The sequence below is a fragment of the Carettochelys insculpta genome, chromosome 3 (genome assembly GCF_033958435.1).
Source record: "Carettochelys insculpta isolate YL-2023 chromosome 3, ASM3395843v1, whole genome shotgun sequence".
Classification (NCBI taxonomy): domain Eukaryota; kingdom Metazoa; phylum Chordata; order Testudines; family Carettochelyidae; genus Carettochelys; species Carettochelys insculpta.
This window is the reverse complement of record NC_134139.1, coordinates 152,813,671-152,826,500: the sequence shown is the minus strand read 5'-3', so window position 1 is coordinate 152,826,500 and position 12,830 is coordinate 152,813,671. Positions and strand designations below refer to the sequence as shown.

Sequence of the window (12,830 nt, the reverse complement as noted above, 5' to 3'; positions counted from 1 at the left end):
TCTAGCTGTGGCTCACCTGCTGGTACTGTGAAGTACCGGCGGGTTAGCCGCGGCTTGATGAGAGCCGGCACTTTGAAGTTTAACACTTCGAAGTTGCCGCAGGGGGAATTTGCTTAATGAAATGCTGCATATGCACCACAGCACTTCATTAATAATCTCCCAACACCCTACTTACCATGCTCCCTTCGAAGTACGGAGCTAGTGTAGACAAGCCCAATGTCTTCTAAGAGCCCAGTAAGCAGTGGAAGTGTTGGTAATGCGGCTAGACAATATCGAGCTCCCATAGTCAGGCAAATTCTTTCATTTGGCACAGTCAGGTCCCAAGGAAGCTAAACTAGAGTGGTTCAAGCTGTATTTTCTTTAGAGACACTCTGTAGCCATAGACTATAGTGGTTACTTAAGCTTAGCAGGCGGGGGGCTGGAGAGAGAGAGTGTCTGTATGTATATAATCATTGCTAGAAAACAAATCTCATGTGATGAATACAACTGTCTCCGTTTAATCACAATAACATCCTTAACCAAAGCAGAAGAAGGAAATAAAGGCTTACTGTGAGTTGGTCTTAGATAGATCCCAGAGCCTACTGGAATCAAATTTCACATGAGTATATAAGATGCTTCATCTTTTCTTTCCTGTTTTAATAAATACAGTCTTTAAGAGGTATTTTTCAAAAAATATTAAGGAAAGACGAGCAATATAGTAAAAAAAAGTTTGCTTTCTGTTGAAGTTATGTAACACTGAGGCCATGTCTACACTAGCCAAAAACTTTGAAATGGCCATGCAAATGGCCATTTCGAAGTTTACTAATGAAGCACTGAAATACATATTCAGCGCCTCATTAGAATGCGGGTGGCCGCAGCACTTCAAAATTGATGCGGCTTGCCACTGTGCGGCTCTTCCAGATGGGGCTCCTTTTCAAAAGGACCCTGCCTACTTCGAAGTCCCCTTAACCCTGTGAGCAGATGGGAATAAGGGGACTTCAAAGTAGCTGGGATCCTTTCAAAAAGGAGCCCCGTCTGGACGAGCCGCGTGGTGGCAAGCCGCGTCAATTTTGAAGTGCTGCGGCCGCCCACATGCTAGTGAGGCGCTGAATATGTATTTCAGTGCTTCATTAGTAAACTTCGAAATGGCCATTTGTAGCCTGACATGGTTAGTTCTTGCTTTTAAATAAGCATTGCATTTAAGCTTTCCAGCTTGAAATTTTTTGCATGCATAATTGTCCAAATTATACTTACTGTTCCAAACAAGTTCATATCTGAGCCAACAGAATACTTCCTTCATGTATGCAGCTAGACTCATACACCTAAGAAATGAAACATAATGGCACCTTAACTTATTTCCAGTGTAATATGTCAATGAGAATCATGACTGAAATCCATAGTATTTATTCCTTTGCATTCATCTGAAGCCCTCAAAGTACAAGAGTCTGTCACAGACCTTTCAGAAGCTCTAAATTCACAAATACCTAATGTTAGAACCATCTGTGATGAAATGTATTGTAAGAAATAAAATTTGACTTCTGCATGTAGGCATCATTGATAGTCTTAGTCAAATCAGGAAACCTTTTATCATCAGGAATATATTTACACTTGCAAAGTCAATAAAAGAGTTCTTTTCTGGGATATGACAACTAAGCCACTCCTCCTCTACCAGCTTTCCCCCACTATCAGTGCTGACATTTTTAGAAGAAGAATATCCCATAAACATACCATGTTTTTCTTCATTCCATTTATGAATCTCTAAGGTCAAGTGGCAATATCTGAACCATCACCAGTTCCAGCCAAGGATTCACAAGCATTTTCTTTCCCCCATGGACACCTCTTTTATCATCAAAACTAGTTGTTGGATAATTTCTCAAATGGGATTACATAATCAAATATGGAGCCCCAACTAACTACATTGATTCCCTGTCTTCTCAGGCCACTTATATCTTCAAGTGTGGTAAATTTTCTCACCGACTTTACATTTAGTAATTAGGAAATACTGTTCTGACAGATTCAGTCACAGAGATCCCCTCAAGATTGTCACCAAATGGGCTGATCATACCACTGAGCCCACCTACCTGCCCTCTGAGGCACTCCATCACCCAGTCCTGCTGAGCCTGAACCTCTGGGTACCATCCACAAAGTCACAGAGTTGAGGTAACAGCTCACAGCACAGCAAGTAAAACACTGGGAACAGCTCGGCTCTGGAAAGTCCCAGTCACAAGGACTAGAAAACACTCAGGTGCACAGCCCCAGTAAGACCAGTGTAGGCCAGTGGACCTGTTTCCTCTATTATAATCACTGCTTTGCAATATATTCTGCTTTATTATATTCATCAGTCATTTAAGGAACCTATAGGTTTGTATTCTGTCAGACACTGGCTTTAGCAGTTAGCATGAGGCTCGAGACACATGAATTTTGGCATGGATAAACTTAACTAATTCATAAGTTATGAGGAACTACGAGTAGGGTGGAATGGGGATCAGAACAAACCAGAACTCCAGATAAATCCATCTTACTCTGCATAAAAGATTTATGCAGTGCAAACTCATAAGCTGTTTGCTCCTGTTATCACTGGAAGGCTACATCTACACTAGCCCCAAACTTTGAAATGGCCACACAAATGGCCATTTCGAAGTTTACTAATGAAGCACTGAAATGCATATTCAGTGCTTCATTAGCATGCGGGCGGCTGCGGCACTTCGAAATTGACGCGCCTTGCCGCCGCGCAGCTCGTCCCAACAGGGTTCCTTTTTGAAAGAACCCTGCCTACTTCGAATTCCCTTTATTCCCATCAGCTGTAGTAGGCATTGAAGTAGGTGGGGTCCTTTCGAAAAGAAGCCCCGTCGGGACGAGCCGCGCGGCGGCAAGGTGCGTCAATTTCGAAGTGCCGCGGCCGCCCGCATGCTAATGAAACGCTGAATATGCATTTCAGCGCTTCATTAGTAAACTTCAAAATGGCCATTTGCATGGCCATTTCGAAGTTTGGGGCTAGTGTAGACACAGCCAAAGAAACATGTTACATACAATTTCTTATCCTAAGAGTAGTTTTAATCATCTTCACTCACAAAGTAGGTGGCCTGATGGGAATAGGCTGATGGGAATAAGGGGACTTTGAAGGGGACTTCAGCTGATGGGAATAAGGGGGCTTCGAAGTAGGCCTCCTAGCATGGACACAATCCTTCTTCCCGTTCAGTCTGATTCCAGCAGTCATCTGGGTAGTAAATAAGGGGTGTCTTGGTGTTTGGCAATGGCCAATTGTTTGGTTTACTGCCCATAGATTTTGCCCAATGCAGCAATCCTTTGTGTTCAGTTTCTACCCTTTCACACTCCCATAAAAAGTACCACATCCAAAATGGATTCCAGCAACAGGTCACCTGGCTGCATGTCTTGGCAGAACCAGCCATAGTCCAGGCCTATAGGAAGAACAGGACTAATCACAGAAAATTATCTTGAGTGCCAGGCCATTAAGATTCTTGAGTATTACTAATGTCTTTCATCAGCACATCTAGAGAAACTCACCTTAGAGAAAGGTTTATCCTTCATATTTCTAACTTCAAACACAGGAGTGATATATGTGCATAGACAGAGCACACACATTAAGAGAGTTACAACCTATCACCAGTGATAGGTTATGTGCCACATTTTGCACAAAGCATATTCGAGTTAAGCATATTCATATTCAAAAATATATTTCTGTAAAAATATGGGTGTGTAACATCACAATTGTAATAAGCAATGTCTAATCCTGCCCAGTAATGAGAATATAACAAATGAGAATTATTCTGTCACTGACTGGACAACAGGCAGACAATGGACCAAAGCATTGTGGGTAAGTCATCTCAGCAATTTCTGATTACTGCAGCCTAATACATTTTATAGGTGATGTCACTGCAGCAGCTACTCAGATTACTTCTTTATGGACCTGATCTAAAGGCCATTAAAGTCAACAAAAGACTTTCCTGGTTTTTGGATCAGGCCCTCTCTGCTTTCATAAGGGAGAAGTTTTGCAATAGGTTGTTGGACCGGGAAGAAGTTTCAGTGTTGGAAAGCAAGTAATGATGAACTGGAAAAAAGGAAGCAGGATTTTGCTTTGGAAAGCAATCCCTAAAAGGAATTGGTGACCTTCAGAGAGACCATAATTCATACAGCAGTAACTCAGATAAAAGCCCTTCAGTGAATGCTTTACATTGAAGGCCAGGAGATAGTGAAACTGCTGGAAGACCCAGATTCCCAAACCGTCAAGTGTCTCACAGTTTGTCAAAGTTGTGAAGGCTAGCTAAAAGTGGTACCAGCCAGTGAGGAGGCTTGTCTTTTTAACAAGCATGAGTGACAACAGAGAATTGCTGAAGAAAAAAAAAAACCCAAAACACAAAAACAAAACAAACAAACAAACAAACAAAAACAAAAAAACAAAAAAATCCTGCCTCTATTTGAAATGCCTTTTCCAGGTTAAATACAACCAAGTCTTATGTGTAGGTATGTCAGGGGTTCGTTTCTAATTCTTATTACCACAGGGAACGTTAAAATAGCTGTAATGTTAATGTGAAAAAACCCCTATTTTTGTCTTTATGTCTCTATGACAGCATGAAGCACAGGAACGGGTTGCCTAGGGCGATGGTGGAAACTCTATCCTTAGAGGTTTTTAAGGCCAGGCTTGAGAAAGCCCTGGCTGGAATGTTCCGGCATTGAGCAGGGGATTGGACTAGATGACCTCCTGAGATCTGTTCCAACCCTAATCTTGTATGATTCTAGTAAATAAGGAGCGATTGCCATTCAGAATGTAGCAGCCCCAGCAGTAACTATTGTGCCCCTCCTGGACAAAGGCCAGAAACTTTAAAGAAGAGTTTGCACTAGCCTTTTATGGATAGATTCTGCCTCTGTTACTCACACTGAGCCTTTAATCTGTCAGTAACCTCAATGAACCCACTCCTGCTTCTGGAAGAGTCGGGTATCTCAGTGTCTCACCTTTAGTGTACACGTCAGTAGTGCTACAACCAGAGAAGTTTTTTCCACCTGGGACAGAAACCCAGGTGCTTGGGTCTACAGCACAGAGGGGAAAACTAGGGCCCATGGGCTATGTCCAGCCCACTGGACCCTGCTGTCTAGTCCCCAAGCCCCTGCCCAGGGAGCCTAGCCACCAGTCCCTCCCTGGCAGCCTCAGCTTTCCAAAAGCCTGGGCAGTGTGCTTCCTGCAGTACCAGCACCAGTGCTCTGGATGGTATGGCTGCAGCGCTGCAGGGGTGAGGAGCAGGCAAATTCTAGGGAGGGTGGTTAGGGGATGAGGAACACGGGAGTGGGATAGGGAGGGGAGGTCCTGGAGGTGGATCAGGGCAGGGGGATTGGAATGGGTAGGGAGAGTCATGAGGGTTGGAGCAGGGGGTCCCAAGGGCAGAGAATGGGGGGTCTGGATTGGAGGGGGTCCCAGGTAAATAGTCAGGGGACAGTGGATGGAGTTGGATAGAGAACAGAGGTTCCCAGGGGATGGTAAGTGGGTGGGGAGCAGGGAGGGTTAGATGGGGAAGCAGGGGGTGCTCAGGGAGAGTAGGAGTCAGATAAGGAGTGGAGGTTCGGGAGCCAGGCTCTTTGGGGAGGCACAGTCTGCCCTAGACTCCCCTATCAGACCCTCCATAAAATTTCTGAACCCCAGTGCGGCCCTCGGACCAAATCGTTTGCTCACCCTGGTCTAGAGGGTCTTTAAGGCTACTGGAAAATCCGAGCTTCTCAGCAATCAAGTTTGAGGGACAGTAGTGCACAGTGGAACTCAGCTGGGCCTCAGGAGACCTGGTTTGGATTCCCAGCTCTACCGCTGCCCTGTCAGGTGACTTGGGCAAATCAGTGCCCTCCCCATGCTTTGGTTTCTCCCTCTGTAAAAAGGGAATGCTGATACGACGCACTACAGAACAACTCACTACAAATACATTCACACGGCAGAGAATGGTGGCAGAGTTGAAGCTACATGATACTTGGAGTAGTCACTTAAATATAGCTATTTTACAACACCACGGCTGCGTCTACACGTGCACGCTACTTCGAAGTAGCGGCAGTAACTTCGAAATAGTGCCCATCACGTCTACACGTGTTGGGCGCTATTTCGAAGTTGAAATCGACGTTAGGCGGCGAGACGTCGAAGTCGCTAACCCCATGAGCGGATGGGAATAGCGCCCTACTTCGACGTTCAACATCGAAGTAGGGACGTGTAGACGATCCGCGTCCCGCAACATCGAAATAGCGGGGTCCTCCATGGCGGCCATCAGCTGGGGGGTTGAGAGATACTCTCTCTCCAGCCCTTGCGGGGCTCTGTGGTCACCGTGGGCAGCAGCCCTTAGCCCAGGGCTTCTGGCTGCTGCTGCTGCAGCTGGGGGTCCGTGCTGCATATACAGGGTCTGCAACTAGTTGTTGGCTCTGTGTATCTTGCACTGTTTAATGAAAGTGTGTCTGGGAGGGGCCCTTTAAGGGAGCGACTTGCTGTTGAGTCCGCCCCGTGACCCTGTCTGCAGCTGTGCCTGGCTCCCTTATTTCCATGTGTGCTACTTTGGCGTGTAGACGTTCCCTCGCTGTGCCTATTTCGATGTTGGGCTGAGCAACGTCGAAGTTGAACATCGACGTTGCCAGCCCTGGAGGACGTGTAGACGTTATTCATCGAAATAGACTATTTCGATGTCGCAACATCGAAATAAGCTATTTCGAAGTTGGGTGCACGTGTAGACGTAGCCCACATGCGTTAAAAAATCCTCCATTCGCATGCAATGTCTTCATTCCAAGAGTGCATGCATCAGGAAGCAAGACTTGCAATTAAAATGATAAGTACACCAATAGGGATTAGTCCTATGTCTCTACACTGACTGAGTCTTATTTTAAAAGTTGAACTTACTTTTTACTATTCCTACTGAAACATTTCTTTGCCACTTGCTCTCCAGGCTGTACTCTTCCTTGGACTCTGGCCTGCCAACCTTTCTCCCTGTCTATTTTTCTTCTACTCTCTGCATTAGCCAAGAGCAAAAGACTTTATCATCTCAAATTTAGATGATGCCGAAGAAGGCATTGTTTCTTCTAAATCCAATATCCTGCTGGCGTGATCCCAGTCCTGATGGAGAGCAGATTGCAACAATTCAGGATCAGAGCAGTAACACTTGCAAAAGCCGGGGTAGAAGGAAATATCATGGTAGTGGAACTAACCCTTGAGCTGCCTCCAAGAAATTCTTCACAATACCACAGAACCCCAAGATTACCTCACATCTCCCATCATGACAGCTGGGGCTGGATAAACAAGATTCCCACGACAGCTTTACTAAATACAAAATTAAACATAAAATGCCTGAAGGGTTATGACGAAGTGGGAGAGCAGGGAGACAGCAGAGAGAGGTGAAATGTTCTCAGTACATTTGTTTTTATTGTGGAAATGCACCTACACCACAGGCAGACACCTAGAATGGGAAGTGAAATTCAAGTCAATCTAATTTTAAATTAATTTAAAAATATATATATTTTTTCAAATCATGGCTGGACAAGAAGCCAAAAGTAAAGTCAACATGTAGGTTCTAGTAACAGAGAGGGAGCCATGCTAGTCTATACACTATCAAAACAAAAAAGCAGTAAAGTAGCACTTTAAAGACTAACAAAATAATTTATTAGGTGATGAGCTTTCGTGGCACAGACCCACTTCTTCAGACCATAGCCGTACCAGAACAGACTCAATCTTTTAGGCATAAGGCACACTATAGGGGCTCTTTTGCATATTTGGCTTCATCTAATTCTTGACTCCCCCATCCCCCGCCCCTCTGCTCTCTGATTTGCTCACCTTGATCATTTTTTTCTGATTTCTCAACCTTGATTACTATTTTTGGTTCTCTGTGCCTTAAACATTGAGTCTGTTCTGGTCTGGCTCTGGTCTGAAGAAGTGGGTCTGTGCCACGAAAGCTCATCACCTAATAAATTATTTTGTTAGTCTTTAAAGTGCTACTTGACTGCTTTTTTGTTTTGTGTAGGTTCTAGGTGTGTGATGGAAAAAGTAAGGTCTGGGGGTGTGTTGCGATGTAGCAAACACTGGCATTTGTTCAACACTCATAGCTAGGGTGACTGTATCTCCCTGTCCCAAATACAGGACAGTGAGCTATGGGAGGGGGAGGGGGAGGGGTGCTCCTGGCCCAGAGCCCCAAGGCAGTGATGGCCGCAGATGCTCCTGCACCCATCCCCAGCCCCTGAGGGCCTAAATATGGGACAATTCATCCCTTTGAAAAAATAAGTAGGGATACCTTTTTTGGCATCCCGAATATGGGATGGTTGGTCACCCTACTCATAGCAAGGTTCTGACATAATCTTAACTTTCAATTTTTTTTTAAAAATTCAAGATCTAGAACCACAAGGTCTCAAAAGTGAACCCTAAAGGCTTAGAAACTAGAAGAAAAAAAGTTCACTTTTTTTTTTGAAAAAACAATAACTCTCATAATTTTTGTGGGCCTTAGTCATTTTGGAACATTAGAAGATGGCCTCACTAGCACTTTTAACTTTCACTATACTTACAAGCAAATAGCAATGAACTACTGTTCTGAAGCCATTCTATTTTTTTAAAAAAACTAACTTTTTTTTTAAAAAAACCCCACACATCAGGATGCAAATGCCACACCTTTTTAATTGCTGCCAATCAGCATTCTCTCCTATCAGCTGCACCATGGACGCATATTAATAACACACCCCTCTTTTCTTATGACTGAAGTCTCACATGCCTGTCTAATTAGAATTTCACAACACTACGTAATTCCATTACTTGTATTCCGATGCCAAAATGTAAAATACAAATGCAAGTTTGTAAAGTACAATCCACATGATCAGAGACCTCTATAAACTTGCAGCACTCTCCACCCTCTTCCCTCCAGCTGCTTTCTGAGACAGAGAGAGTAAACAGCCTTCTCCCAGCTTCTGTACTTTCCACAGCTGAGAGTGTAGGATGTTTACAGTACCTGCCACTCAGAACTTTCAAGAATGAATCACAAATCAGCTGGCCAAGAACAGACTTTACAGCTAAAACTGCAGGAAATATACAGATATTGAATAAATGCACAAAAAAAAATCCACTCCATATTTTGACTGCATTTTCACGCTTTTTTAAAATTCAAGATTTGTTCTTCCTTGGTGTGTGCGTGACTGGACAGGGCTAGCAGAGGAAAGCTCACAAGAACATTTAGCTTGGCATCCCCAGAGGATATCCACCGTCATTTGTACAGATGTGGTTCAAGACTTCATGCCAGCTCATCTCCTGAGGAAGCTCTGCCTGCAGACAGAAGATAGTTCACCATTTTAATTAGAGTGCACAAAAGCGTGTTAACAACAGCAAAATACAGAACACAAAGACATCTACACTTGCTATCCAAGAAAGAGCCAAAGTTTCTAATCAATAGCAAGAAGAAAATGAAAAACAAAGACGAAAAGGGATCGGTGAATGTCAAAAACATATATATAGAAAATAGCTACCCAGGCAATCTAAGTAGTGAGCCCACCTGCCAGAAAGCTGGATGGAAAAAATACAGTGTTAAGTGTTGTTTGACATCAAGGCTGTAGTATCAGAGGTGGAAAAAGTACCCAAATTGTTACTTGAGTAAAAGTGCAGCTGCTTGCGAGGAAGGGGGGTACTTAAGTACAAGACACTCGTGTCCCTCTGGAAAACTACTTGAGTAAGAGTATGCACATGTGCAAACACACATATCACATCTTTATTGTACCCAAGTACCCGGAAGTGAGAGCCACTGTAATTTTTGGGTACTTTTTCTACCTCTGTGTAGTATACATATGAATTTGCAGAACCAGTGTAACATTTTATTTCTGGATGCACCTGTTGGGTACAAGATGATGTAAACATGAGTATTCATCCATACCCATAGCACTGTGACTGCCAGAGAGATGTAATATGGGGAATTTTATAGATTCCAGTTAACCCATCTGAAGAAGAAAACATTAACCGGTTGCTGAAGAGGTCAGAAAAGGCTTTATGATACTCCGCTTAATCAATAGAAGGTTTGAGCTCACTCCAAGACTGGTTCTGGCACTGTTTCAATCAAGCTGTTCACTTGTAGCAAAGAAAACAAGACTGACACGGGGAACGCCAGCATAAGGATATGAACTACGTTACCATTCGTGCTGCTACTCCCATACCATCCAATGTACCTCTTTCCAGCACTGTAGGGAAAATAAAATCAGAGCACTTATTTAGCAGTCTGACTTTTCACTCATTTTTAGAACTCTTGACCTAGATTATGACAGGGGTGATTACATCAGCAAGAGAAAGTGGCTATAACGTAGTAGATTGAGATTTTGGCATACTTTGAAAGGCCACAAAACTGTGCAAGTCTGAAAAGCTCAAAAGGCATTTATATCACCTCGAGTACTGAGCCTGCCGCAAGGCCAGGTGAACTTACTCCATGCACAGTTCAGTGCCATCCTTGCAGCTAGCTGGCAAAGGCAGGTATGCAAAGAATTAAAATGTTTACTTCTCCTCTCAAGCTGTCCATGATCACGAAGTCACATCTCATTAGTAACTAGTCACACAAATTCTAAATAAGCTACCATATACTTTTTCAACTTTGCATGCTCAGGTCAAAGCATTCAGCATTGGCTTATTTTCACTTCTTTGGGCTGGATACCAGCTGAAACTCAGCAAATGTTCCACCCGTGGTTCAGCCCACAGGATTTGAGGGCCATTTCAGTTGTTGGTTTGACCAAAGGGCAGATTTTTTTCTGCCCTGGATGCACTACACACACAGGTGTGGGAACAGGGGCGGGGGAGGGGGTTTGCTGGCCTCTTGTGCCCAGGGGGCTTGGCTGCCAGCCTCAGCTCTGGGGACTGTGGTATTTTGGATTTTCTTACTTTCCTGTTTACCGCATCTTCTTTCAACATCAATTCCCAGCACGACAATATGGTGAACTCAAAGAGCAGCAGAATCACAGTGTTTAGGAATTGCTAGTACTGACCGAGCTGGACCTCCTGAGGTTAAAATGGGGGCAGCAGATGTACAGGGCTACAACTTAGAAGAAGAAATTAAGGTCAGGGAGAGACGAAGATAGCCTGCTGGAAGGAAATCTTGTTCCACGTTGCTGGTGGGCCTGAGCCTGGGGTTAGCCCCAGATTGTCTGCTCTCATTGCCTTTCCTCTTCCATCACCCCACCAACCTGCTATCATTCACTGGATTTAAATCAAAAAGAGAGACTACAGAGTGACTTGAAGAAAGCAGAAAGCAAAACAAATCAAATCAGTGAACCACGGCCACCCAGTGCAGGCCCCTATTTCCAAGATACAGACAGCATTCTAAAGAGCCTGTGGTCTTTTCATAAGCTTTTATATCACATTTAGCATTAGAGGGAAGCACTTCAAAGAAATTCTAGTTTCTAGTTCTTCCTCTTTTTTCAGCAAGCTAAGTCATCACAAAAATCTAAGTTAGGTGCACACATGTACAATGTCTTCACAACTCTCCTATGGATTTGGCATATTTAATAACCCAAACATTATCATATTCATAAACACAGCGCTTTTCCTAATTTTTGAACCAAACTGTATCCTGATAGGTGGAGTTTAAATCAAGTGTCTGAGGGAATTTAGGTCTCAGCTTTTAAATGTGGGGCCAAGGGTATATTACAGAAGTACATACACACCTGAAATGTGAGGAATGGACCAAGATTGACTTAACTTCACTTTGTAACCATTATGAGAGCAACCTGTTTATTCTCTGCTCCACATATGAATCCCAGCATGTTGTCCAATGGCTTGCATCAGACATTTTAGAAACAAGACATTTGGGAGTTGAGCCTATAGGAAGCCTTTGACCAAGAAATTCTAAATGGTCAGCACAAGCTCTGTTTCATACCCTAAATTGGCATAACCATTTCAAGCTAATTTCATTGAGTTTGTGGGGTTTTGCACACTTCAGAAATGGCTCCAAACATAAAACACCTCTTAACATTAACTCCTATGCTCCAGAATACAAACATACCAAAGTACCTAATACATCATTAGTCTTTAGATGCTACAGGACTGCTTGTTATATACCAAATAAAGGTTTAGCAGATGGTTTTACAAGCTTGCATGAAAGCAACAGCTATCATTCAGTTTTGCACAAACACTCTGGCTGCGTCTACTATAGCATTCTTTCGAATGATAACCTTCCAGAACAGCTCTTCTGGAAGATCTTCTTTCAACAGAGCACTTCCACACACAAAAAAAGTGGATTGAAAGATGGAGCCACTCTTTTGACAGAGAATGTACACACAACCCCAGCTCCTTCAAAAGAATAGGCCAGGGATCGAACGATCCGGTGCCATGAGGGCTGCTCTTTTGAAAAAAGCGCCCACAGAGGGCTACATATGCTTTTTTTTAAAAGGAGCTTTCGAAAGGTGGAGCTCTTCCTGATCTGGGCACAGAAGACAGCTTCCAGAAGGAGAGCCACATTCTTTCTATTTCTGATCGAAAGAGCGCATTTTGTGTGTGAACGCTCTGTGTGTACTTTCACAAAAGGGCCTGATTTTCCTAAATAACTTGCTAGTGCAGACATGGCCTCTGAGCTAACTCTGCAGGAGCCTGAAGTAGAGAAGGATAGCTAGCAAAAGAGCCAAATGTTTTCTAGGCTCAGTGAAGGAGAGAACAAGAGCTGAAAATTAATAGCTATTTCCCCATCTTTTAGTTCAGTGTTTCCCAGTTGTATTTGGCCATTAAACTCAAAAGAATTTTGTGGAATCCCTAAGAACAATCTTATATATGGAGCTGAAAAAGTAGACCGCAAATCAGTAAGGATATTAATAAACAAATGCTAAGCAAGCTCATGAGATCAACGTTTAGTTTAATTGCCCATATTCAAAACAAA

The 12,830-nt window shown here is 43.4% G+C and overlaps 1 long non-coding RNA gene across 1 annotated transcript; it reads right to left on the bottom strand.

Annotated features, from left to right (window-relative positions):
- Positions 1-230: 230 nt before the first annotated feature.
- Positions 231-6,974, bottom strand: LOC142010527 (uncharacterized). The gene is made up of 3 exons (XR_012644828.1): positions 6,857-6,974; positions 1,234-1,301; positions 231-630 (listed from the first exon to the last, which is right to left on the bottom strand). It is a non-coding gene; the product is annotated as an uncharacterized LOC142010527 (long non-coding RNA).
- Between the last annotated feature and the right edge of the window lie 5,856 nt (positions 6,975-12,830).